The sequence below is a fragment of the Lissotriton helveticus genome, chromosome 7 (assembly GCF_964261635.1).
Source record: "Lissotriton helveticus chromosome 7, aLisHel1.1, whole genome shotgun sequence".
Taxonomy (NCBI): Eukaryota; Metazoa; Chordata; class Amphibia; order Caudata; family Salamandridae; genus Lissotriton; species Lissotriton helveticus.
Window position 1 is genome coordinate 1611079149 of NC_136068.1, and position 26526 is coordinate 1611105674.

The following is a 26526-nucleotide window of genomic DNA, read 5'->3' on the forward strand; positions in this document are numbered from 1 at the left end:
ACCTATTCACTCCCCTCAGTTACTTCAGCTCCCGCTCCAGAGCTCGCATGGTCCCTCACTCATCCACCTATTCACTCCCCTCAGTGACTTCAGCTCCCGCTCCAGAGCTCGCAGGGTCACTCACTCATCCACCTATTCACTCCTCTCAGTGACTTCAGCCCACACTCCAGAGCTCGCACGGTGACTCGCTCATCCACCTATGCACACCTCTCAGTAACTACAGTTTAAGCTCCAGAGCTCGCATGGTCCCTCACTCATACACCTATTCACTCCTCTCAGTGACATCAGCTCAAGCTCCAGAGCTCGCATTGTCACTCACTCATCCACCTATTCACTCCTCTCAGTGACATCAGCTCAAGCTCCAGAGCTCGCACGGTCACTCACTCATCCACCTATGCACACCTCTCAGTGACTACAGCTCAAGCTCCAGAGCTCGCATGGTCCCTCACTCATCCACCTATTCACTCCCCTCAGTGACTTCAGCTCCCGCTCCAGAGCTCGCACGGTCACTCACTCACCCACCTACACTCTCCTCAATGACTTCTGCTCCCCCTCCTGAGCTCGCACGGTCACTCGCTGATCCACCTATGCACACCTCTCAGTAACTACAGCTTAAGCTCCAGAGCTCGCATGGTCCCTTACTCATCCACCTATTCACTCCCCTCAGTGACTTCAGCTCCAGAGCTCGCACGGTCACTCACTCACCCACCTACACTCTCCTCAATGACTTCAGCTCCCACTCCAGAGCTCACATGGTCCCAAACTCATCCACCTATTCACTCCCCTCAGTTACTTCAGCTCCCGCTCCAGAGCTCGCATGGTCCCTCACTCATCCACCTATTCACTCCCCTCAGTTACTTCAGCTCCCGCTCTAGAGCTCGCAGGGTCACTCACTCATCCACCTATTCACTCCTCTCAGTGACTTCAGCCCACACTCCAGAGCTCACACGGTGACTCGCTCATCCACCTATGCACACCTCTCAGTAACTACAGCTTAAGCTCCAGAGCTCGCACGGTCCCTCACTCATCCACCTATTCACTCCCCTCAGTGACTTCAGCTCCAGAGCTCGCACGGTCACTCACTCACCCACCTACACTCTCCTCAATGACTTCAGCTCCCACTCCAGCGCTCACATGGTCCCTCACTCATCCACCTATTCACTCCCCTATTCACTCCCCTCAGTTACTTCAGCTCCCGCTCCAGAGCTCTCATGGTCCCTCACTCATCCACCTATTCACTCCCCTCACTTACTTCAGCTCCCGCTCCAGAGCTCGCAGGGTCACTCACTCATCCACCTATTCACTCCTCTGAGTGACTTCAGCTCGCACGGTGACTCGCTCATCCACCTATGCACACCTCTCAGTAACTACAGCTTAAGCTCCAGAGCTCGCACGGTCCCTCACTCATCCACCTATTCACTCCCCTCAGTGACTTCAGCTCCAGAGCTCGCACGGTCACTCACTCACCCACCTACACTCTCCCCAATGACTTCAGCTCCCACTCCAGAGCTCACATGGTCCCTCACTCATCCACCTATTCACTCCCCTCAGTTACTTCAGCTCCCGCTCCAGAGCTCGCATGGTCCCTCACTCATCCACCTATTCACTCCTCTCAGTGACTTCAGCCCACACTCCAGAGCTCGCACGGTGACTCGCTCATCCACCTATGCACACCTCTCAGTAACTACAGCTTAAGCTCCAGAGCTCGCATGGTCCCTCACTCATCCACCTATTCACTCCTCTCAGTGACATCAGCTCAAGCTCCAGAGCTCGCATTGTCACTCACTCATCCACCTATGCACACCTCTCAGTGACTACAGCTCAAGCTCCAGAGCTCGCATGGTCCCTCACTCATCCACCTATTCACTCCCCTCAGTGACTTCAGCTCCCGCTCCAGAGCTCGCACGGTCACTCACTCACCCACCTACACTCTCCTCAATGACTTCAGCTCCCACTCCAGAGCTTGCAAGGTCACTCGCTCATCCACCTATGCACTCCCCTCAGTGACTTCAGCTCCCGCTCCAGAGCTCGCACGGTCACTCAGTCACCCACCTACACTCTCCTCAATGACTTCAGCTCCCACTCCAGAGCATGCATGGTCACTCGCTCATCCACCTATGCACTCCCCTCAGTGACTTCAGCTCCCGCTCCAGAGCTCGCACGGTCACTCAGTCACCCACCTACACTCTCCTCAATGACTTCTGCTCCCACTCCTGAGCTCGCACGGTCACTCGCTCATCCACCTATGCACTCCTCTCAGTGACTTCAGCTCCCGCTCCAGAGCTCGAACGGTCCCTCACTCATCCACCTATTCACTCCCCTCAGTGACTTCAGCCCCAGAGCTCGCACGGTCACTCACTCACCCACCTACACTCTCCTCAATGACTTCAGCTCCCACTCCAGAGCTCACATGGTCCCTCACTCATCCACCTATTCACTCCCCTCAGTTACTTCAGCTCCCGCTCCAGAGCTCGCATGGCCTCTCACTCATCCACCTATTCACTCCCCTCAGTTACTTTAGCTCCCGCTCCAGAGCTCGCATGGTCACTCACTCATCCACCTATTCACTCCCCTCAGTGACTTCAGCTCCCGCTCCAGAGCTCGCATGGTCACTCACTCATCCACCTATTCACTCCTCTCAGTGACTTCAGCCCACACTCCAGAGCTCGCACGGTGACTCGCTCATCCACCTATGCACACCTCTCAGGGACTACAGCTCAAGCTCCAGAGCTCGCATGGTCCCTCACTCATCCACCTATTCACTCCTCTCAGTGACATCAGCTCAAGCTCCAGAGCTCGCACAGCCACTCACTCATCCACCTATGCACACCTCTCAGTGACTACAGCTCAAGCTCCAGAGCTCGCATGGTCCCTAACTCATCCACCTATTCACTCCCCTCAGTGACTTCAGCTCCCGCTCCAGAGCTCGCACGGTCACTCACTCACCCACCTACTCTCTCCTCAATGACTACAGCTCCCACTCCAGAGCTCGCACGGTCACTCGCTCATCCACCTATGCACTCCCCTCAGTGACTTCAGCTCCCGCTCCAGAGCTCGCACGGTCACTCAGTCACCCACCTACACTCTCCTCAATGACTTTAGCTCCCACTCCAGAGCTCGCACGGTCACTCGCTCATCCACCATGCACTCCTCTCAGTGACTTCAGCTCCCGCTCCAGAGCTCGCACGGTCCCTCACTCATCCACCTATTCACTCCCCTCAGTGACTTCAGCTCCCGCACCAGAGCTCGAACGGTCACTCACTCACCCACCTACACTCTCCTCAATGACTTCAGCTCCCACTCCAGAGCTCGCACGGTCACTCGCTCATCCACCTATGCACTCCTCTCAGTGACTTCAGCTCCTGCTCCAGAGCTCGCACGGTCACTCACGTCTCCACCTATTCACTCCTCTCAGTGACTTCAGCTCCTGCTCCAGAGCTCGCACTGTCACTCACTCATCCACCTATGCACACCTCTCAGTGACTTCAGCTCCCGCTCCAGAGCTCGCACGGTCAATCATTCATCCACCTACACTCTCCTCTCAGTGACTTCAGCACTCGATCCAGAGCTCGCACGGTCACTCATTCATCCACCTACACTCTCCTCTCAGTGACTTCAGCGCCCGATCCAGAGATCTATCTGTAATCGACAACTCACTCCTGCCTTAACTATGCACGTTCTGGGAGTCGTGAAAGTTTGTGCTAGTCTGCGGTGCCGGATCTGATTGACTACACGTCCTGCCTTCTGTGGGGCAGGGAGGCCTGCTTTGCTACTGCCATGCTATACCTGGCCCGTGAGAAAACCAAACTTCTCCCTGTGCTGTGATAGGGAGGCCTGGATCAGGACGCTACCGCCATTTGCACATAGCCGTGCCTCGATCTACAAGTCAGAATTTTACCGTGGACCACCTTTTGGACACACCCGTCTTGAGGTTTTCGCTTACTGGCAACTACTGCTCTACAGAGGTATACTTTACAAGACAGATTTGTTCCGCCTCTGCTTGCTACACAGCTAGGTTTTGATACTCACCGGACCTGCGCGTCGTTACTCTAACCTGAAGAATCCAACAGCCCTGAAGAGTCATATCCTTCACACGATGTGACGAAACACGTGTCGCCTAGTTGTATTTTCGTATGTACTGATCAAGATTGAACTATAAACTTACATTTAACGTCGCTGGATCTCGACCTCATTTACTTGAACTTTGTCCAACTTATCTGGTTCTGACAGAAGAACCAAGAATTTTGAAACGTGTGCACAGGACTTGTACTTATAGGGAGGCTTGTGTTGTCCCTGCTGTAGCTGTACTCTGCCCTCTAAAGTGGGGAGCTTCACTGGTTCTGCCCAGGTGCTGTATCACATATTCAGCGCGTTTTATGATCATAGTGATGGCGCTTTATGTGTGCCAGCGCTATCGGTGTTACAGAAGGGGACACACAAGCGTCTGCTGTCCCTTCTGTAATACCAAAGTGCCCCCGGGGGTGCGCAAAGAGGCCCCAGGTGTATGAGTTGTATGAAGAAGGGGCATGTCCACTGGTCCATCTTTCGCACAATCAGAGGGTATATAGAAAGCACTAGAATAACATACCCTGTGAACCACAGACCCTTTCACAATATTTCATCTGGGATACCCATAGTCCGGAGGCAAGAGCCTGCGGAAATCATTGAGCAGCAGTATATAAATATAGGTCTCAGTTTAAGAAAGGGAGAGAATAAATGTAGACATTAAGTGACTTAACCCCACCCTAGCTAGGCAACCCATAGCTGGAGCCTGCAGGGCCAGTGGACAGTAGGATCCCAGATGCTTCCCAGTGCTAGATGTGGAACCCACTGGTGAGGTACGCCACACTAGGTAGGTCAGGGTTCATTATACTATATGATTACATAAATGTATGTAATTCCATAAGAGTTTCTGCTTTTTCTTCCAGTAGTTTGGCATGTCTTATATGTTTATGCATGTTTATGTCTGTTAACAGAGAGCCTACAACAGTCCTTGAACTCATCTCACTCCTTCTTTAGTGTGTTAGCTACCTATATTGTACCTGTCATTTATGTGTGAAAATCGTGTGGTGTTCCTTCTGCTACTTCTACCTGTTCCTTACTTATTTTTTGTATTAGGGTGGTTGCGCTGCTGCTGTCGATGTTATACCTATATTTTGTGGTGTCAGAACGCCTTTCAGTGGATCACGTGGAAAGCAGGAGTTACTGGTCCCCCCTGTGGTGGGCTGAGGCCTTTAATCCCGATGTCCCGGGGCACGTCCTACTATGGATCCTGCTCAACTGGGTGAAGCACCCCTTATGCACCCGACTCTCAGTTAGGTAGCATGGGGGTTGGGAGCACACTGCCTCACAGCCAAGTTCATCCCAGGTCACAGTACCACTCACAGGCACACAGGTGCATCTCCAAAGGTTGTCAGCTTGCTGGCTCTAGGGAGCCTTTAAACAGAATGGGGGTTGGAAGCACACTGCCTCACAGTGCCAGCACAGTTTGCCCCTTTGCATCCTGGTAAATGCAGTACACAGTTCAAACTAACTTCAAAATTAGCTGGAGTTTTTCACCAAAGTTGGTGCAGACATTTCTGTATATCTCTAGACACGTGTTTCTGAGTTGAGCCCTTCATCAGTAGATAGCAGCAGTTTTAGAGAGCAAAGAAAAATCATCTGGGGTTGCTGGAAAGGCTGTCAATTTCCTTCCAGGTCACAGTACCACAGTACCACTCACAGGCACACAGGTGCATCTCCAAAGCACGTCAGCTTGCTGGCTCAAGGAAGCCTTTTAAACAGAATGGGGGTTGGGAGCACACTTAGGTAGCATCGTACAAGCACTCAAGGCTTCTTCGGAGGGGGCGGTGGTAGCACAGATACAAATCAGTGAACACGACTCATAACTCAACGTGCAAGCAACGTAAACAATAAATCAATGTCCAGCGGGGAGACTAGCAGCCCTGGGCCCCCAGTCCTGGTCACAGGCAGAAGTATTGCGGCACTTCCCCATCTCACACAGCCCATCTGGCTGCTTGGCCGTAGAGGAGATTGGAGTCTCAACTCCCCAACTCCCTACTCTTGTAGTCCTTTTCCAGGCACAACGTAATTTAGTGTTTGAATCTTTGAAGTTTTATGTTGGGGTTCTGCTTATTTGAAATGGACATTCTTCCCCTTACTTCTGAAGGATGTCTGTCGCAGCAAGTAGGGCTCTGAAGCTGATTACCCACAACAAGATTCATGGAAGTGACCAGAGTTCACACCTGGATGTCAGCCACAGTGATATGTGCACCAAGAGGTTAATCCTGGGCTCCCAGCACTACCCTGTATGATTTCCTTATCAGCCCCATCTCCTTGCACAAGATGTGCCCTCGTCTCTTCCTTGTGATCTATAATTGAATCAAAAAAACATTTTAAATGCACAGATAGGGTGTATCTCCTGTCCTTCAGGCCATGCCCTCCCAGCTTATAGGAATGCAGCAATACACTAATCAGTCTGGGGGGATTACTCTACTCATGTTATCCACCAGGCAGGCCTGGGCTTCTCAAATGGAACCCAAGGTCATCCATGAAACGTACCAGTGCAACCGCACTTGCACTCAGTTTACGTCCACAGCACACTTCGTGCACAGCACTGTTATTCTCATGAAGTATGCCACTACAAGCATAAGTACATGCCGTACACACATTCAGTCTACACACACTGTTCAGTACTACAGCCTTTCTGTATTGTACCAGAATGTGTTATTTAAAAAACACACACTGCCAGCATTCACACACTTACCATGTGCGCACTGTACCACACTTCACCCCTTGTGTAGTGTACTTCTTGCGAGCACACATGCACCCAGCACATGTTTCCATGACGCACGCCGTTCCATATCTACCCGATGTAGGCCAGGGGTGAGTTAAACACACAACAGCTTGACTTTTAAAAAGGGGAGTGAGCCTGTAGGCCTCACTTCAGTGACACATGGTAAAAAGATCATGTTCACTACTACTGAGCATACAACTATTTGCTACCACCACTGCACTTGTGCTACTGAACTCCTGATGAAGGTGGTAGCATTCCACCACCATGAGAGCAGGGCTTTGGGTGCCCCTTCCGATCCAACAAGACCGCAATCCGTGAGACAGGCCTATGTCATGGCACACATGCTTGATCCATGTTCGTCTATGACAAAAAGTCAGCATTTGGGATCCGGAAAACAATACAGTTGAGCACTCAGGGCAGGGGTACACGCCTTTTACCATGCAGAGGACTTTTCCGTCCCAACAGTTGTGAAGCTTGGTATAAAAATATGCAAAAAACAAAACAGTTTGCTTTGTCAATCCTGGATTTAATGCATGATGTGAAAGAAAGAGCGAAAACTCACAAAATATGTGAGTTGAGTTTACTTTTGATTTTGCCTGTGAAACAAGCAGTTTTTTAAATGGACTAGAGAACACTGATAAACATTAAAACATACCTGATAAGTGGTTCCATGTCATATATAATACCTTTGGCCAATTATTGCATTTTAACCAACAGGACTTTACATGTTGAGGTTTTCTGTCCATAATGAAACTGTTAAAAGCAAAAATACAAGCGCCACAATGCAACATGTTGTTGGCTGAAAAGCGAGGAACAGTGATGGTATATGTTGCGGTGCCATTTGAAAATTAGTTCCTGACTTTCTGCCTTGTTTTCGTGTAGGGGATAGCAGATTTAAGATCTCAGTGAGTAAGAGGGCAGAGTTTATCTTTCAAATGCAAGGGTGAGCATCTAAAAATCCTAGCAATATTACTGTCTTCTACCACCAACACCTGACTGTCCCCCCTCTGGGGTTCATGGTACTAAGAAGGTCAAATTGATGCACCCTTTTTGAGGATGGGTAGACTTCATTTTGACATGTAAACCTTTACTGAAGTGTACTTGTGCCTGAATTCAATATCTGCCTGAAAGTACCCCTCCACCTCTATGGTATTTCCCTGAAACGCCTTCATATTTATATATTTGGGCTCAAGTTTAACGTTCCCGCACACTCTTTGCACCAATGCTTCCAGAATAACCATAAGTGCACCACCTTGCCATTTATTTTAAAGCCAGCTTTCAGACAACAATTCCTACCTGATTGTTCCTCAGCCTCACCGGCACTCAAAATCCTATTGGCTTCTACCATCTACTCACTAAATACTGCAACACTTCCCTTTGCCACTATTGGTCCTCACATTCTGGCGAAGTGTCCCCTCCTACCACTTTACCTATATTCCTTGTTGAGTGCAAAATATGACTTAGATTACAAACTTTGCTATTCAATCCTGCACCTAGTGAACCTTTTTTTAACTTCCACTTCTATCCAGATTATGTCTTCCTGCTTTACTTCTCCTATGTTTGCTGACTCTCTTTTTATTGATTACACCAACTTCACCCTCACCACCCCTTGCCACCACTATCTCCATTCTATTTCTGTTTTGTAGGTTTTCCATGGCTCTCATGCCACAATTAGATTCCTCAACAATTTTTGCAATATCAGAGGCTTCTTTTAAGAAGGGGGTTCCTTGCAGCCCACAACCGCTCCTGCATTTGTTTTTACTGTTGCATTGAGCGATGAGGTAGTAATTAATTACCTTATCTATTATGTTGAGAATGTGACATTTGATTGCCAGCTCCAGTAGTCTAGCCACAGATTCATCTGTGCTTTCATTGCGTTCTCTGTGGCTGGGCATGTCACTTATGTCTGTTCATAGCCAGGTTAACTGATTCAGCAAACCTGTTGGCAAATCTCGACTTAGCCTCCTGGTCCACATCCGAGATTGTCATGGCTTTGTTGGTCTTTATGCAAAAGAAACAATTGATGGATGGAATGCTGTACAATGCAAACATTCACCCCCAGTCACAAGGATCTGGGTTAAATCCATCATTCTTTTGCTCACCATACCAACCCAGTTTGGACCCAGCCATATGCAAATCAGTCTTGACCATGTTCCTTGTGGGAACAGTCCAGCCTGAACTGCCAAGCCAGGTTTTCCCTGGACCTGAAGCAAGCATCCTGGGGCCGGTTTCAGGGCATCACCCTTCATCAGCCAGGCTAGCTTGAATCCAGTGGTGTAGTGAGCATGGGAAGGGTATGCCCAGGCGTGGGTCCTGTGCTCACTACACAACTGGAATCAAGCTAGCCTGACTGATGAAGGGTGATGCCCTGCAACCGGTCCCAGGATGCTTGTTTCTGGTCCAGGGAGGACCTGGCTTGGCAGTTCAGGCTGGACTGTTCCCACAAGGAACAGGGTCAAGACTGATTTGCATATGGCTGGGTCCAAGCTGGGGTGGTGTGGTGAGCAAAAGAATGATGGATTAAACCCAGATCCTTGTGACTGGGGGTGAATATTTGCATTGTCCAGCATTCCATTCATTAATTGTTTCTTTTGCATTTGTTGGTCTTTAGCCACGGGTAAGTACTTAACTACATGGTGCTCCTCTTTACCTAGAGCACTGATTAACAAAGACTTCTTCCTGTTGGACCCGAGGTTCTTCCCATCCAAGGAAACTAAATGGTTTTTGAATAGTTCCACCCATTCTTCCCAGAACATTGGTGTTGAACTTGACTTTCCATAAAGAAAGAGGGTTGAATGATGCCTGGGGAATCCATACTAATTGGTTGAGTTATCGGGGTAGAACTTTTCGTCTTTGTTTTTTACTGACAGTTTGAAACAATCCAGATTGGGGCATCTGACACCTCCACCACGGATCCGGTTTTGCTGTGGTAAGTTGACAACAACCTACAGACATGCTTGAGTGTTTCATCTTGGATGATATGACTGGCTGCACTGTTCGCCCAGATATCACAATTTATTGAAGATAACTCCATATTTTCAGACTTCCAAACAGGATTCTGTCTAGGAAGAGGCACAGAATTTGCCCTCATCTCCATCTGGGATGACCTCAAGAACACCATAGACTGGAACCGGGTTGCTGCAGATCTTCTCTTGGACATCCCAGCTGCCTTTGACACTGTTGACCATGACACTCTAGTACAAAGAGTCTACAAAGCAGGCATAGAAGGGACTGCTCTCAAATGGATCACATCATATCTGCAAAAGAGAACAAATGTCATCCATTCTTTCCCTTTCTCCTCCAAACCGTACTTCACAAAAACCGGGGTCCCTCAAGGCTCTATCATCTCACCCATGATTTTCAACACCTACATGAAGTCATTACCAGCAATGATCAATGAATTTTACCTTGCTTGCTATAACTATGCAGATAACACACAAATACTCCTTAAACTGGAAAGCCCCAAAGATTTTGGAAACTCACAAATTTTCCGTTGCCTCAGAGCCGTTGATCAGTGGATGACATGGAGCCATCTCAAATTGAATGCTTCCAAAACTGAAATACTCACCTGTAGCATTTGAAAAAAATATGACCCACTCGCTGCTTGGCCTAATGATGTGGGAACAGCTCCTAAACTATCTAAGGAATTAGGAAACCTTATAATTACCATGATCGCCAAGCTATCAATGAATGTCCAAGTGGACAAGTTAGCAAGATCAAGCTTCATTACTATGAAAACTCTGCGACGCATCTTCTCCCACCTAGGATTTCCACACAAGGTCCAGGCTACTATCTCTCTTGTACAGTCTAAACATGATTACGTCAATGGCCTCTACCACGGATCATCTTTATCAACTATGAAAAGACCGCAATTGATTCAGAACTCTGCTTCCAAACTACTCCCACATGTAAAGCCACAAGCCCACATTTCCCCTGCCGTGAGAGCCCTACATTAGTTACCGGTTGCCAGAAGAACTACATCCAAGCTTCTTTGTATCACCCACAAAGTAATACATGGAACAAAACAGCTCTTCATCAGAAAAGAAATCACCAAATACATTCAACAAAGGAACCTGTGCTCCAGATTTACACCTCGCCTCAAAATCCCACCAAACAAGCAAAAAACCATAGGTAGCACATCCTTTTGTGTTCAAGCACCACACTAGGGAACTCTTTACCCCAAACATAAGATCCACAGATAACTATCTTACCTTCAGAAGACTACTCAAGAGCTGGCTCTTGCCTACTCAACCAACATACTCAAATAGAAATGTACAGCAAATCACTGTGTATATAAGCATTTAATTTGAATACATTTATGTGTCTAGATATTTGTATTTCTTTGTATAAATATGTATAATAATTATGTTTGAATATATATAGAAATTCTTTAGGTCTGCTTAACAAATGTATCTATTACTTAAGGTTATTGTTTTCTATGCTGCACATCTATATAGGTCACTGCATAGTTTCCATATACGTTTATCTATCACAATATGTACATTTTATCATAACTACGTACAATTGCTTCACTAATGAATTATTAAAAAGAAAAAAAGAAAGCACACAAATAAATTTACTTAAAATACAGCAACACTTGAAAGCCTGAGTTTATCAATTACAACTTACATCTTGATATATTACCTTCCTTGTACATGCATACCTTTCATGTACTTATGTATCTATATATTTATTACTTTACTCCTGCTGTAAAAAAAACACTTTTGCGTCTCTCCAATGCACTATCATATGTTTCACCTTATTCCTCTCGCAATACATCCTCTACTTCCACTCTCTGACTCATCCTTAACCTCATTCTACTACTATGATCTCCAAAGGAACCAATTCTACTACTATGATCTCCGAACAACCCATTCTAGATTCTTCCCTCACGTATCCCTCCTTCGACTCATCTGAGACCCCATTTTACGACTAGGACTTCCCTAATCCATTTCTAGAGACTCTTCCCTCCTCCATCTCTCCTTTACTCATCCCAAACCCCTCCTACTACTATGATCTCCCAATAAATACTTTCTAGACTCTTCCCTCTTCTATCCCTCCATTATCCTTTCAATCCAACTAACAGACTTCCTATCCATCACACAAAGTAATTTATATTTCCCTAAACAAATTCAGTACTAACCTTTTTGGGTTATGGAGTAGCGTGCTACTCACCGAAAAAGCGCTTCAAAACCTCGTCAGGGGTAGTAAGTGTTATATAAATACATTTACTATTATGTTTTCACTTACTATATGTTGCCAACACGATTCAGAGTTTTGCAGGCCACCGCGATAAACAGCTGCATCAAATACCTCCAGCGGCTGACTGAAATGCAACACAGTAGAGCACGTCCCTCCATGTCCTGTGACGATGCAAACCTATTTATGGCTCCCCCTGAGTGTTGCCTAGGGCTCCAAATGGGTCAACACCAACATGGAACAGTCACTTCGAGTCCATCGTTCTTCTGAGAAGTGGAGTGCTGAACCCACTATTGGTACTCTCCACTGCTGTACTTGCTAGTGTACGCTCCGCTGCACTCGAGGGACTCTCAGCTGGCTTGCGCCTGGGTTTCAAAGCTTGAGAGACATGAGTTTAGGGTAGGTCTGATCATTGAACCAACCTGCAGAGTGCCATGCTACACTCAGGTGAAAATCGAGTTGAGGGCAAACGTTTCTGCCAACTGAATGATCTGTCACACAGAAATGCCCCAAATTGTATAGATCAGTACTTACAGAGAGTTTACCTGTGTTGCTTATGCTAGGCCTATGTCAGTTGTGCGTTCTTGACATCATCAAGTTCCACCATATATGCCAACCCTCCCGATTCAGGGGGGAGACCACCGATCTCAAGGCTCTTCTCCCGCTTCGCGATTCTTGCAAAAACCCAATTCCTTTGCAGGCTTCTGATGGCAGGGGCAGGTCTTGTGTGACTGCTTAATTTTCAGATTTTAACAAAAAAAGGTTTTTTCTAGCTCTAATATATGGTCCAAGATTGTGCTGGACGGTACAAAAATGAACTGGCCACCTTTTAGCTGTTTCTTGCTTTAATGAGGAATTAACTTGAGTGACAGCTTAGTTCCACATACAACTCTCAATCAATCAATCAATCAGTCATTTGTTAAGCGCACTACATACCCGTGAGGGTCTCAAGGCGCTGGGGGGGGAGCCGCTACTGATCAAACAGCCAGATCTTTAGTGTCCCCCTGAAGGTCAGCAGGTCTTGGGTCTGTCGTAGGCTCAGTGGGAGGGTGTTCCATGTCTTGGCGGCGAGGTGGGAGAAGGATCTCCCGCCGGTGGTTGTTCTTCGGATGCGCGGGACGGTGGCGAGTGAGAGGTCGGCGGAGCGTAGCTGGCGGTTGGGGGTGTAGAAGGAGAGCCGTCTGTTGAGGTAGGCTGGACCGGTCTTGTGGAGTGCCTTGTGTGCGTGGATGAGGAGCTTGAAGGATATCCTCTTGTTGACGGGGAGCCAGTGCAGGTTTCTCAGGTGGGGGTGATGTGGCTGTGTCATGGTACATCGAGGATCAATCGTGCCGAGGAGTTTTGGATGCGCTGTAGTCGATTGATGAGCTTGGTCGGGGCTCCCGCATAGAGGGAGTTTCCGTAGTCGAGTCTGCTGCTGACGAGGGCCTGGGTGACTGTCTTTCTTGTATCTGTCGGGATCCATCTGTAGATCTTGCGGAGCATGCGGAGGGTGTTGAAGCAGGAGGAAGAGACGGCGTTGACTTGCTTGGTCATTGAGAGCGTTGAGTCGAGGATGATTCCCAGGTTGCGTGCTTGGTCGGTGGGGGCCGGGGCTGCCCCCAGTGCTGTTGGCCACCAGGAGTCGTCCCAGGCTGACAGATTGGAGCCAAGGATGAGGACCTCCGTCTTGTCCGAGTTCAGCTTCAGATGGCTGTTCTTCATCCAGTCGGCGACAGCCTTCATTCCTTCATGGAGGTTGGCTTTGGCAGAGATGGGGTCCTTGGTGAGGGAGAGGATCAGTTGAGTGTCGTCGGCGTAGGAGATTATGTTGAGGTCGTGCTGTTGGGCGATGTGTGCAAGCGGGGCCATGTAAATGTTGAACAGTGTCGGGCTGAGGGAGGATCTTTCGGGTACGCCGCAGATGATCTCGGAGGCTTCGGAACGGAACGGAGGAGGTGGTCCATTCCAGAGCCTTGTCTCGGACCCCTGCGGCATGGAGGCGTGCGCGTAGTGTGCGGTGGCAGGCGGTGTCGAAGGCGGCGGAGAGGTCTAGGAGGATGAGTGCTGCAGTATCCCCGTTGTCTAGCAGGGTCCTGATGTCATTGGTGGCGGTGATGAGGGCGGTCTCGGTGCTGTGGTTGCTGCAGAACCCTGACTGGGAAGGGTCCAGGATTCTGTTCTCTTCGTGGTATCGGGTTAGCTGTCTGTTAACGATTTTCTTGCTGACCTTGGCCGGGAAGGGGAGCAGAGAGATGGGTCGGAGGAAGTTCTTGAGGTCTCTTGGGTCTGCCTTGGGTTTTTTGAGGAGGGCGTTGATATTGGCGTGTTTCCAGCTCTCTGGGAAGGTCGCGGTCTCAAGGGAGAGATTGATGACATTGCGTAGGTGGGGTGGGATGGAGCTGCTTGCTTTGTTGAAGACGTGGTGCGGGAATCGATTTGACGGAGAGCCGGAGTGGATTGTGCTCATGGTCTTGATGGTGTCATCGACGCTCACGCTGGTCCAGGCTAGTAAGGGGACGTGGTCGATGGTGTGCGGTGGGTCTGTTGTGTTGCTGTCTGTTGGGGCTGTCTGGGTGTTGAAACTGTTGTGGATGTCTGCTATCTTGCGGTGGAAGAAGGTGGCGAGGGAGTCGCACAGGGCTTGCGACGGCGGGAAATCGTTGGTGTTGGAGCTGGGGTTATAGAGTTCCTTCACGATGTTGAAGAGCTCCTTGCTGTCGTGTGCATTGCTGTCGAGGCGGTCTTTGAAGGAGGTCTTCCCGGCAGCCCTGATGAGGTGGTGGTGGTTGCGGACGGCGTCCTTGTGTGCTCGTTGCTGTCCGGAGTTTGTTCACTGTGCCATTTCTTCTCTAGTTTCTGGCAGGCTTGCTTGGAATCTAGGAGTTCTTCTGTGAACCAGCTGGCCCTCTTGCTGGTGTCTCTGTGGGAGGGTTTCTTCAGCGGGGCGAGGGTGTTGGCGCAGTCCTCGATCCACCGTCTGAAGTTGTGGGCAGCAACGTTGGTGTTGGAGGGTTCGGTGGGTGGGCTGAGAGCGAGGTTTGCATATAGTTGATCTTCGGTGATTTTGCTACAGCGGCGGCTGGGGATCGGTTGGGTGCGATGTTGTGTGGTGTGTTTCTGGAAGGTGAAGTGGATGCAGCGGTGGTCGGTCCAGAGGAGTTCGGAGGTGTGGCTGACGGAGATGTGCGGGCTTGAGGAGAAGACGAGGTCGAGCGTGTGGCCGGCGGAGTGGGTGGGCGTTGTGACAAGTTGTCTCAGTCCGAGGTTGGCGAGGTTATCGATCAGGGTTGTGGAGTTGTTGTCATTGTTGTTCTCAAGGTGAAAGTTCAGGTCTCCGAGGAGGATGTAGTCGGTGGAGGTCAGGGCGTGCGTGCTGATGAAGTCGGCGATGGATTCGCTGAACTGGGGGTGGGTTCCGGGGGGTCGGTAGACGAGGGTGCCTCTGATGGTGGAGTTGGGGGTCTGTATGGATCTGGAAATGCATGTGTTCGGCGGTGCTGAGCGTGTCGTCTGTGCTAGTCGAGACCCTGATGCAGTTCTTGTGGACGATGGCGATTCCTCCTCTGACTCCGTTGGTGTGGTCTCTGCAGGTGATCTTATAGCCGTCTGGGATGGCTATGGCGATGTCGGGTGCGGAGGAGTTGTTCAACCAGGTCTCTGTCAGGAAGGCTACGTCCGGGGAGGTTGTGTTGAGCAGGTCCCAGAGCTCGACGGCGTGTTTGCGTGCGGAGCGGGTGTTCAGTAGAATGAATCGGAGGTGGTTGAGGTCTTTCTTGGCGGGTGGTTCGTCGGCTCTGTGGCTGGTGTAGCTGCAGTTCCGGCAGGTGAAGGGACCATGTATGCGTTTAGGTGCGGCCTTGAAGCAGTTGTAGGTCCATCCGAGGTTGAGAGCGTGCAGAGTGCTGGTGTCATAGTGGCGGCGGTCGTCATGGTGGGTACGGGGGCCAAGGGTGCTAGCGCTGGGCACGGTCCAGGTGCGGATGGGCGCAGACAGGCTTGTCGCGTGCCAGCGGCGCGACCGCGCAGCGGCCGGCATGTATGAGGAGGTGGGAGCGAGGAGCAGGTGAGAGGCGGGGGCAGCGAATGGGCAGTCAGGGTGGCGGAGCCACAGGGGACGCAGTGGCGGGGGCGGTGAGGGGCAACGAAGGAAACAGAAGGCAAAGGGTACAACTATTGAGGGGTAAACGAGTGGCACAGAGGGCAGAAAAGTCACAAAAGGGCAAAAGGTCACAGAAAACGGGGGAAACGGGTGGCACAGAAGGCAAAAGATCACAAGAAAAGGGCAGTAAGGTCACAAAAACGGGGGGAAACGAGTGGCACAGAAGGCAGAAAGGTCACAGAAATGCAGGGGCAGCTAAGCAACAGAAGGAAAAAACGGTCAGAGAGACACGGGGGCCGCGAGGGGAGTAAAAGGAAAAACCGGGCAGAGAGACACGGGGGCAGCAAGGGGAGCAGAAGGGAAACCAGGCAGAGAGACACAGGGGCAATGAGGGGAACAGAGGGAAAGAACGGCCACAGACCACGTACAGGCAACGGGGGAGAAGACAACAGCAGTCACAGACACAACAATGAAAATGCAGTCACTACAACGGGAGCAATTAAAGAAAATACAGGCAATACAATGGAGGATGAGCAAACCTACGGCCTACCACTGGCCACCAGGGATGAGGCGCAGGTTGTAGCCTGCAGGTGGAGGAGGGCCTCGAACTTCTTCAGCAGCGGCAGCTGGGGCAAGGACACACAGGCGGTGCTGGGCGGAGGGGGAGCAACCTACCTGGAAGGGTCAATGGTCACTCTAACGTAAAATGTCAACATAGAGGTAGAATAACAACACAGAATTGGCCACTTAATTTGCCTCTTCTAGCTGCATCATTGGTTCATCATCCCTGCAGCATGATTTGGTCCTTAACTGACGCATAATTCTAGTCGCCCTGGTTTTTAGGCATGTGTGTCTCATAGGTTCACAGGGCCAGGACAGGATCAGCCCGCCTGTGCCTGTTCTCCAGGCAGAGCTTTGGCATTAAGTTGAAGTCAGCTCTCTGCCTACAACAGGGTGGGCTTGCACACAGGCAGCCACAAATCCTGTGCCTCTAAAAGCATGATAGGGTTGCAGCAATCAGGCCCAGGTATGGACAGCTATATTAGGAGGTATGTAGCTATGTCTCAGACTCCATCAGTGTCGGTCAGACATGAGTGACCTGTCAATCTGGAAGTATCTAAAAGGCAGGTATTGTTGGCAAATAGTAATACACTGGGAGGGCCAGCTTTAGGATGGTGCTACTGGTGCACCGGCACTGGGTGCTGACCTGGAGGGGGGGCACCGACCTCAGAGGGGGTGCTGTGTTTAGCAATAACTTAAAATAAAAAGCACCTGCTGCTGAGTTCCTTGTGCATTAAGCTTTCAGGCAGCAATAAAAATGTCAAGGTAACTTTTGTGATTAACGAATGTTCCTGCTAAAGTGAGAGATCGGAGTTATGTCTAATGGCAGTTTTCACTCCCATAAAGTAGTGCAGAGGGTTAATATGCTAGCTGCAAATAACAGATCTGTATTTTATGTGGATAGCTGAGTGGATTAGTGAAGCCAGCCTTTACCAGCACTTTACAACAAATGAAATGTGTGTGAGAGAGGCTATGGAGAATTGAAGTGCACTTTTGCTGGGTGGTAATGAGGGAATCCGAGGAGGAGGCCATGGAGGCGGACAGGGGAGAGGGGTGGGTGCCAAAAAAGATTGTTGCACCGAGCGCTGTGTGATCACAGGTCAGGCTTGTGGTTCTGAAATGCTTGTGAGGCTGCTGTGGAGTTAATCACGTCAGGTGTATGCTTCAAAAGAGTTGGCAGGATAGCAAGAAGGAGCCTCAGTCACAAGCCAGGCATGTGACTGAAAACGCCACTAAACCTAGGCATAGTCAGTCACAAGTCAGTTATTTGGTTTCTAAAAGACTTGGGCGTTAAAAGTAGGGGGGCTGGGTGTGCTGCGAGCACCCCCAGAATAACCACGCTGGGGTTCAGAAGGTAAATGAGCAATAAAGATGCCTTTACATTTTCATTTGATCTTGTCACATTTGCTGTGGTTAAAAGACAGAGGTCAAATGTCAGACTGTGCCTTCTGACAAATTGCTGCTTATCTTTTTTAACATTGAGAATGATATTTACTTCTCTTTCTCTGACTACAAAGTGAGACCATTTTGTAAAGTAAACTATGTGATAACCTTGCTAAGGTACATGGGGTGTGAAAGCAAGGGAGAAGGATGGCTACTTTTTCCTGACATACAACAAAAGTTAAAAAAACAGTAGAGCCGGGGCACCATGCACCCTAATTTTTTTCACTTAGTACAGAAGTTGGGCCACAGGCACTCTGCCAGTTTAGTGTGGGCAGTTTGAAGTCCAGAGGGGAGGAAAGCAGGGAGGGGGGCTGTTGGAGGGGAGGTTTGTATTTGTTTTTTGTTGAAGTTATTTCATCGACGAGCTATGTGAAAGGCGTGACTGAGGCTATGAGGATTTTCACTAGTCTTAATGCATACGCAGTGGGATAAGAGTGCCAGAATTCTGAGCGGTAACGTCGATGAGCTTGGGGGCAAAGTTAAATGCAGTATATATATATCAGGAAACAAGCCCCTGATGTTGTCCTCCTTCAGGAGACGCACTTGATAGGACATTCATGTGGCGCATGCAGGGTTCACAACGAGTTCGAGGGGGGTGGGTATTATGTTGAAAAATACATTTCACAAAACACGTAACGGAGCAGACCAGGTCTAGGAGGGGTGTGTAACTATGCAAGTGACTGCGAAACAGTTGGATGCATGTGTGAGTAAATGCTGTTGAGGAACATAAGCTAGAACCAATCCCATCAGCCCACCCTTTTGGTGGAGTTTTACGTCATGTGGGGGTTTTGCTGGTCATTCAACACCCCATCCGACCTTGTGGTGTCGGTGCGGGAATGAATGTCAGTACTCTAGCCATGATGATCATCGTAGAGTGGTGTTACTAAAGTGCAGTGCCAAAGTAATAGTGATACATAGAATTGACTACTTAGACTCGGCAAAAATGTTCAAATCGAAGTATATGTGTCAGGAGTTAAAAGCACGCCAAGTGGGGAAACTACCTAATGGCGCTGTGCAGGGCGGTCGACATGTTTCAGCCTATTGGGGAGTTACCCCGGCTTTCTTCAGGACCATAGAATGGAATAACTACTGCATCTAGATGTATCACTATTACTTTGGCACTGCACTTTAGTAACACCACAAAATAACATAACAAAATGATGTCCCTCCCCCGTTTCCTCTATGCCCTGCAAAACTCACTCGACCTTGTCCCTCAGACATATTTTAAGGAAATTGAACGCCTCCAGAGAGATTTATTTTGGAATGGAACGCCACGTATAGCCCTAGGCAAACTCACATTAAAATGGTATGATAGCATCAGCCTCCCTGATATAAAGAAATATTACTGGGCTGCGTATCTGGCAGCTATCAATCATGGCACCTATGGTAACCCTGACAACCCAGGCTACCTTATGGATAGGTGCAAAAACACAGTTGATAGACAGAATGTAGAACAATGTCATACATTCACCCCAGTACAAGGATCTGGGCCTAAATCCATCGTTTTTTTGCACTCCACACCACCCTGGGTTAGACACTGGCTATATGCAAATCAGCTCTGACCCTGTGCCTCATGGGAACAGTCCAGTCCGAACTACCAAGCCATGTCTTTCCCAGACCGGAATCAAGCATCCAAGGACCGGTTCCTGGCTATCAGCCTTCATCAGCCTGGATAGCTTGACTCCAGTGGTGTGGAGAGCCTGGGACTCACGTCTGAGCATACCCAGCCCACTCGGGGTGAAAATTGCAAAAAACACAGTGGATGGACAGAATGTAGAACAATGTCATACATTCACCCCAGTACAAGGATCTGGGCCTAAATCCATCGTTTTTTTGCACTCCACACCACCCTGGGTTAGACACTGGCTATATGCAAATCAGCTCTGACCCTGTGCCTCATGGGAACAGTCCAGTCCGAACTACCAAGCCATGTCTTTCCCAGACCGGAATCAAGCATCCAAGGACCGGTTTCTGGCTATCAGCCTTCATCAGCCTGGATAGCTTGACTCCAGTGGTGTGGAGAGCCTGGGACTCACGTCTCAGCATACCCAGCCCACTCGGGGTGAAAATTGCAAAAAACACAGTTGATGGACAGAATGTAGAACAATGTCATACATTCACCCCAGTACAAGGATCTGGGCCTAAATCCATCGTTTTTCTGCACTCCGCACCACCCTGGGTTAGACACTGGCTATATGCAAATCAGCTCTGACCCTGTGCCTCATGGGAACAGTCCAGTCCGAACTACCAAGCCATGTCTTTCCCAGACCGGAATCAAGCATCCAAGGACCGGTTTCTGGATATCAGCCTTCATCAGCCTGGATAGCTTGACTCCAGTGGTGTGGAGAGCCTGGGACTCACATCTGAGCATACCCAGCCCACTCGGGGTGAAAAATGCAAAAAACACAGTTGATGGACAGAATGTAGAACAATGTCATACATTCACCCCAGTACAAGGATCTGGGCCTAAATCCATCATTTCTTTGCACTCCACACCACCCTGGGTAAGACACTGGCTATATGCAAATCAGCTCTGACCCTGTGCCTCATGGGAATAGTCCAGTCCGAACTACCAAGCCATGTCTTTCCCAGACCGGAATCAAGCATCCAAGGACCGGTTTCTGGCTATCAGCCTTCATCAGCCTGGATAGCTTGACTCCAGTGGTGTGGAGAGCCTGGGACTCACGTCTGAGCATACCCAGCCCACTCGGGGTGAAAATTGCAAAAAACACAGTTGATGGACAGAATGTAGAACAATGTCATACATTCACCCCAGTACAAGGATCTGGGCCTAAATCCATCGTTTTTTTGCACTCCACACCACCCTGGGTTAGACACTGGCTATATGCAAATCAGCTCTCACCCTGTGCCTCATGGGAACAGTCCAGTCCGAACTACCAAGCCATGTCTTTCCCAGACCGGAATCAAGCATCCAAGGACCGGTTTCTGGATAGGTGGCTTCTTCCAGGAGGGAATTATTATAGGTCACTCTACTCGAAACCTGACCGGTTTCGCTTGACGTGCCCTACTGGTCACTCGGTAAGTGTAAGGATCCGGTTTCTGTTTCCGCAGGAGTGCCAGGAGCCGATGAGAACCCCAACCCTTCCTCCCCACACCTCCTGTGCCTATCGAACTCTAGGCCACAGTGGTGATATGGAAGGAAAGGAGGGAACAAAACAAGGAAAGTAGGGGAAGACAAAACACTGGACTCTTCAGACCCTGCTCTCTTCTGCGTCTGTTTGATGATGAAGCTGCAGGGAATAAAGGGGTTAAGACAACAACCAATCAACCACTCCACCCCTTCAATGATACACCAAGACCGACAATCACCTGAGAGTACACAGGAGTGATAATGTAAACATCTACTGTCTCATCTGGAACTGTATAGTAGAATCAAAACTTTATGGTGTTTGGGTATAACCTAAATGGAGGAATAAATATTATAATGCCAGTAAGACCTCTATGTGTGCACATTCACAGGAATGAGGCTCTTTCTCACCTATTCGATTTCCCTCCAAACTTATGGAAAGATAAGGGGCAGGCCTTGAGTCACAACAGGTATGACCTGTAGATTAAGGTGAACATACATAAATACCTCAAGTAGTCTGCATCAAATATACAAAGTAATAATAGTGCGCTACAAGCGCTTTACCGGGTCTTCTGGTCCTTATACTGTGATAAATGCCAGCATCCGGGAAATCCAGAGAATGCAAGGGAGTAAAATAAAAAGGGGAATAAAGAATACTCGCCAGGCGGACCACAAATCCCACAATGCCCCGTAACCCCACACTCCCCTGCTCCGCAAATACCGGCCGCTAGACGGGACCGTAATCCGGCCCAACGACGGGTCAGCAAGTAGCAGAGTGTATGGAATCACGAAGACACCCGGGTAAGATAGCCGGCACTGGTCAAGGGAAATAATAAACAACGGGTCCCACGTTAAACAGCTCACGTGGGTCTACCAGGTAGTGTAGGTAGGAACACTCCGTACAGCCTGTACGGAGTAAAAGCCGAGAGACACTCGACTTGCAAAGATTGGAGCTGCCAAAGAACCTCAGAGCGGTACTCTGAAGAAAATAGAACAGGAAATCAGGAACTCCGTGATAGCGGACGTTCAGAACGGATGTCCGCGAATAAGTGACTCCCAGCCGGGAACCACACTGCGAAAGGTCAACAGTGAACGAGTACACAGGAACAAGGATACACACTAAAGGTGCGCATAGGAATAGACAAAAGGCTAAGAGGAAGTGTCGCAAAACACCAACGGGGAAACTAGAGCGCAAAGCGTTAGACTCCGGGAGGAACGAGCTTTTGTTCCGGCCCGATTCCCTCGCGCATGCGCAGTTCCTTGAAACCATCTTGCTTTGGTTTCGATATTTCATCTGTGCTATCCGCGGATGCTCGGCAGGCATGACAGTAAGTGTGTGGCACGCCGCAAACAGATCCCTCGGATGGGAGCATAAACTGACGTTGGCTTTACCCCTGTGGGACTCTGGGCAATTGGGTAATCTGTGGAATTCAAAGGGCTTTGACAAATGGGACTTGATTGGTATCTCACAGATTAAAGATATGTGGGTAAAGGGAGGAGTGAAAACATTTGCTACTCTCCAAAGCCAACACAAGCTAGCTGACACTGAGCATTTTCGCTATACACAAGTTCGCCATACACTGCACTCAGTCCTCCCAAAGGGTTTCTCCCCTCCGGAGTCCTCCCCGCTGGAAGATAGGAAATTGGATGGCCACCTCCCCGAGAAAACCATATCACTAATTTTTAACAAATTAATATATAACATGGAGGATCCTCTTCCAGTACTGCGGAATAAATGGGTGGCAGATGGTATAAAAATGGATGATGAGGATTGGCAAGAGGAAGGGTCCTCCCCTAGGGTGGTGGCAATTCCAGCAAGACTTAGGCTAGTGCAGCTTAAAATCCTGCATAGGGTGTATATCACCGGACAGGATAGGTGCAGATGGGAAGAGCGGGAGCAGGGGAATGTCGCAGAAGGTGTGGGCAAATAGGCACCTTTATGCACATCATATGGGAGTGTGTACATATTCAGCCCTACTGGAGGGATATACGTGAAGTAATGGGGGTTGTGCTCACAGTAACTATTCACCTGGAAGCACATAGATGTCTCCTGAACATATGGGAACCTACGGATTTGAATACACATCAAACACAATGGGCCACTTCTGGATTTATGTTAGCCAAAAGAAACATTGCTCAGGCCTGGGGAGCAGCAACACCGCTGTGGGACTCTGCGCAAGCCTGGAGTGGTGCATGTTCAGGGGAAAGACAGTATATGTTGCCTGAGGTTGCCCTAAAAAGTGGTCCCCGAATATGGTCCCCATGGAACTCGTATCATGGAGACATATGTGTTATTGATTTGGATGGCCTGCTCACTCCATATTATGTCCTTCTGTGTACAATGTGAATGATTAGTGCCTTAATTTGTCATGCCTATGCCAATACTGACCTCATTGTATGATTGATTGTATGTCGATGATTGTTAAATAAAAAGATTTATAAAAAAAACAGTAGAATAACTCTCAAGATATTACAAACTTTGTCAGCATTTAGAACATCACAAGGGAAGCACTTTTTTTGTAGTTCTGAAATGTGATGGAAACAAAGGTTTTAATATGATCAGATAAATCAAGACACTTTACTTGCTGATGTACTCATGATACATATTTGCTGACACTCCACATATTATCTATTATGTGTGTCCTTTATAGTTTTATCAGTAAAACTGCCTGTGTGGGCAAATTTAGAAGCCATTTCAATGAAACATGTGCTGTCTATAAATGACAGTGCACTACCACACCATGCATTGGTAGTATATTGGCAATTGTGTGCTCCAAAATGCACCACTGGCTACATACCACACCTTTACTACTCCTCTGCTTAATTGTTTATAATAATTTGCTACCCTTGTTATTTACATGCTCCTTGGATTTTTCACAATCCCTTTGTCTTCATGTAACATTGAGCAGCAACCTACTCTGAAAACTGTTCCAGCAGCATTGCTAAAAGTCCAACTTGTTTTCTGTCACTCTCTTTTTCAATTCTAAGAACCATTCTATTATATTTCCTACAAAATCACACTCACGTTAAAAAACAAGCATTATCAAAGCCAATAGGTCTCATCTATGCAAGACCTTTAGTTTTGCTAATATGTTTTAGCCATATTGTACACCATCGTGGCTGCTGTTCAGCATTGCTAAAAGTCAGCGGGGCAAAGGAGAGTGGGGTGGAGTGCAATAAAGTGTAGTAGAGCGCAGTGCTATGGAGTGGAGTAGAGTATAGTTGAGTAGCATAGAGTGGAGTTAAGCGGATGTCATGGTGTGGCGTAGACTGGAGTGGTGTGAAATGCTGTGGAGGGAGTAGAATGTTGTAGAATGGAAGGGGTTAAAGTGTTGTGGCGTGGTGTAGAACAGAGTGGAGTGGAGTAGAGGGTGTTGCATAGAGTGGAGTAGAATGCTGTATAGTAGAGTGGCTTAGAGCGGAGTGGAGTGTCATAGAGTGGAATGGTGCAGGAGAGTGGAATGGCACAGTGTGGAGTAGAGTGTTGAGTATCGTAGAGTGGAGTGCATAGAGTGTCAGAGTCAAGTGGCGTAGAGTAGAGTAGTGGAGTGGAACAAAGTGGCATGGAGTGGCATAGATGGAGTTGTGCAGAGCGTCATAGAGTGGAGTAGCTTTGTAGAGTTGCATAGAGTGAAGTACAGTTTAATGGAGTAGAGTGTGATAGAGTGTAGTGTCATAGTGGAGTGTCCTAGAGTGGAGTAGAGTGGCCTAGCGTGAAGTGGCGTAAAATACAGTGGTGCAGAGTAGATTGGCATAGAGTGAAGTAGCGTAGACTGCATTGGTTTTGAGTAGAGTGGTGTAGACTGCATTGGCATAGAATGTAGTGATGTAAAGTAGAGTGGTGCAGAGTAGATTGCAGTGGCATAAAGTTCAAAGACGTAGAGTGGATTGGCATAGAGTGGGGTGTCGCAGAGTGGAGTAGAGTGGCGTAGAGCAGTGTTGTAGAGTGCAGTGGCATAGAATAGATTGTTTCAGAGTAGAGTGAAGTGGCATAGAGTGGAGTGGTGCAGGGTAAACTGGAGTGTTGCAGGGTTGAATGTAGAGGTGCAGAGAAGTGTGGAGTGGCATAAAGCAGAGTGGTGTAGAGTGTAGTGGCATGGAATGCAGTGGTGCAGAATGGTTTAGAGTGGCGTAGAGTGGAGTGACATAGAGTGCAGTAGAGTGGCATTGTGGAGTGGTGTAGAGGACAGTGGTCCAGAGTAGAGTTTGTAGAGTGCAGTGGCATAGAGTGCAATGGTGTAGAGTGGTGTTGCATGCAATGGCATAGATTGCAGTGGTGCAGAGAGCTGCAGAGTAGAGTAAAGTGGCTTAGAGTACAGTGGTGCAGAGTAGTTGGAGTACAGTGCATTTATTTTGAGTAAAGTGGTGTAGAGTGCATTGGCGTAGAGCGAAGTGGCGTAGAGTAGAGTGGTGCAGAGTAGAATAGAGTGGTGTACAGTGGCGCAGCGTAGAGTGCAGTGGCTTAGAGTGGAGTCGCTCAGAGTGGAGTAGAGCGGCGTAGAGTACAGTGGCATAGATTATGGTGGCGTAAAGTAGATTGTTTCAGGGTAGTGAAGTGGTGTAAAGTGGAGTGTTGCAGGTTGAGTGCAGTGCAATAGAGTAGTGACATAGAGTACATTGGTGTAAAGTGCAGTGACATGGAGTGAAGTTTTTCAGAGTATAGTGGCACAGAGTGGAGTGGAGTCGTGTAAAGTAGAGTGGAGTGGCCTAGACTGGAGTGGTGTACAGTGCAGTGGAGAAGAGTGCAGTGTTGCCAAGTAGAATGGGGTAGAGTGCACTGGCATAGAGTAGAGTGGTGCAGAGTAGTTTAGAGAGACGTATAGTGCAGTATTACAGAGTGCAGTGGTGCACAGTAGATTAGGGTGGGGTAGAGTGGATTCAGTAGAATGGTATAGAGTTCAGTAAGGTGGCATAGAGTGCAGTAACCGTAAGCCACAGCGACATTACAGATGCACTCACTGACTGGCACTCATTAAAATATTTGTCTAAAGGAAAAAACCAAAGGAACATCTAATGTACAGGTTGGCAACAGTGTTCCAATCAATCAAACCCACGGAACTGTTTGTATGCTGAAATCTCAAACCTAAGTGGGCAACTGCGTGGCTTTTAGATGCGCAGCGCAGGAAAGTGAAAATGAAAGGTAGGCCCCACTGGCTCAGTGCAGAAACAAACTTGAGCTGACGTTTGCTCAGTCGATGACAATAAACACTTGCGGATTGCTTCCGCTTCCCATCAGCCCACTTCACCTTAGAAATAATGGCTACAGACTCTTTGTGTACTCTGGTGCACCAGTTACCCTCTTGCAGTTACGCAACACACAAGACGTAGAGTGTATTAAACACCTTTGTCTTGCTCTCA

The 26526-nt window shown here is 48.6% G+C and overlaps 1 protein-coding gene across 4 annotated transcripts in view; it reads left to right on the forward strand.

Moving 5' to 3' along the window:
• The window catches only part of LOC144770594 (DNA-directed RNA polymerases I, II, and III subunit RPABC5-like), a 77734-nt gene that overhangs the window by 8408 nt on the left and 42800 nt on the right, over positions 1-26526 (forward strand). Inside the window, exon 1 of one of the 4 annotated variants that reach the window (XM_078655255.1) lies at positions 9667-9725. The exons of the other annotated variants lie outside the window; for them this stretch is intronic. The gene's annotated coding sequence lies outside the window, so the exon portion shown is untranslated. Of the gene's footprint in view, positions 1-9666; positions 9726-26526 lie in introns of those variants that run through there. 4 annotated transcript variants of the gene reach the window in all.